The sequence below is a fragment of the Ursus arctos genome, unplaced genomic scaffold, assembly GCF_023065955.2.
Source record: "Ursus arctos isolate Adak ecotype North America unplaced genomic scaffold, UrsArc2.0 scaffold_61, whole genome shotgun sequence".
NCBI classification, from domain to species: Eukaryota; Metazoa; Chordata; class Mammalia; order Carnivora; family Ursidae; genus Ursus; species Ursus arctos.
Window position 1 is genome coordinate 57,513 of NW_026623080.1, and position 1,727 is coordinate 59,239.

The following is a 1,727-nucleotide window of genomic DNA, read 5'->3' on the forward strand; positions in this document are numbered from 1 at the left end:
GACACTCTGCATTGGGCCGGCCTGGGTCGGCGTGAGGCCTGCCTTCGGTGGGGCAGCCCTCCGCACCGGAATGTCCCGGTCACCAAGGGCCACGTGAAGCAGGGTAAAGCCTCCTGTGGGGACAAGTCCCCCCTCCCACACTAATCGTGAGGCCGCTTTTTGTCTCTCCTACTATGGCGGCCTGGTGTTGGAGTCCAGCCCCCGAGAGTGGAGCTGCCTCCCCAGCACATTCCCCCGTGGAGCCCCGCAGCCCCTTTCCACTTGGCTCCTGGATCAGGTCCTCGAGGAAAGCCTGGGCCTGGGTCTGTGTGTGTGTGTACACGTGCGCATTGGGGGGAACAGCCAGGCCCGCGCTGGCACTGCTGTCTTACCTTTCCCGTCTTTACTACTGTGCGGGTGCTTACCAGCAAAGCAGAGGGCACGTCTTCCTCCTCACGGTCAGGGTGATCGCGCTGCCTTCCCCCGGAGCACAGCAGTCCTCCTCAGCGGACCCTCTCTGATCTGTCTCCCCCGGAACTGGAAGCTTCTCCCTTCTTTCCGGGCAGTGTCCTCACCAGGTGTCTGCCAGGAGAGAAGCGGCAGTGGGGCAGCCCATCGTGCCTGGTGGTTTGAGGCGCCTGTTCCGGAGGATGGCCGCCTCCTTCCTGGGAGGGACAGGAATGTCAACTTCTCTGCCTTTAGTCACTTCAAGTAACACTAGCCAGCTCGGCCCGAGGCGGGGGGCGGGGGGTGTCTCGGTATCCCTCTGGGGCGAGGCGAGAATGATGTTGTCTTCAACGGTGGACCCAAGTGTGCCAGCGGCAGGGGCAGGCTCGCTGTCCACTGACGTGAGCGTTCCAAGTGTGCTCAGGATCCTGGCCTCAGCCCGCCATCTCTGCCTTGGAGGCTCCTTTACCTGCCACAGTGGCCCACGGGGAAAAGGACGTCGTCTTGACTCAGAGTACTGTAGTGGAGGGAAAAGAACTTTCTCTTTGCCGTTCTAGGTTTGGCGGCGCAGGGGAGCAAATTCTGCCCCATGCCCACCCCCGGCCATGTGTCTCATTGGCATGTGGATTATTTTAGGTAGTTATTTTTAAGAAACAGAAGCCTTAATAAGTTTTTCTTTTTTGCCTCCGTGCTAACTGCCTAAAAGAAGTTAGATAGAGGTACTGTTCGAGGAAGGGAGCTATTATCATACATCAATATAATATAATATGAACTAGATATGGCAGACAAGGGAGAAATCTTGCAAGGTATGTTTTGTTGTTTCTGGATAGTCCAGCAAACATTTTGTTTACCAAACATTTACTCTTTCCATTCTTTCTGTGACTCATCTTCCTTCCTTTGAAAACCCCAGACCCCTATCCCCTTTCTACTTAGTCCCCCATGACTTATATACCTCATTTTGCCTCTCTTTGGAATCGCTCATGTGTATGTGGCTTCCCTGTATGTACATAATTGAATTTCATTTTCTTCTGTTAAACTATCTGATGTCAATTTCATTCTTAGACCAGCCAGAAGGATCTTCCAGGATAGAGAAAAAAATCTTCCTTCCTAACACAGTGTATAATATAAATGCAGAGGATTGTAGATTGCTACAGGTTTTAGAAATTAAAATGAGGGGTACCTGGCTGGCTCAGTCGGTAGAGCTTGGGCTCTTGATCTCGGAGTTGTGAGTTTGAGCCCCACATTGGGCACAGAGACTACTTAAAAAATGAAGATGAAGGGGTACCTGGGTGGCTCAGTAC

General features: G+C 53.0%; 1 protein-coding gene across 1 annotated transcript in view; it reads right to left on the bottom strand.

Moving 5' to 3' along the window:
• Nucleotides 1–546: 546 nt before the first annotated feature.
• Nucleotides 547–1,727, bottom strand: part of LOC125281827 (NF-kappa-B-activating protein-like) — a 215,375-nt gene continuing 214,194 nt past the window's right edge. Inside the window, exon 11 of the transcript XR_008957913.1 lies at nt 547–561. The gene's annotated coding sequence lies outside the window, so the exon portion shown is untranslated. The remainder of the gene's footprint in view (nt 562–1,727) is intronic.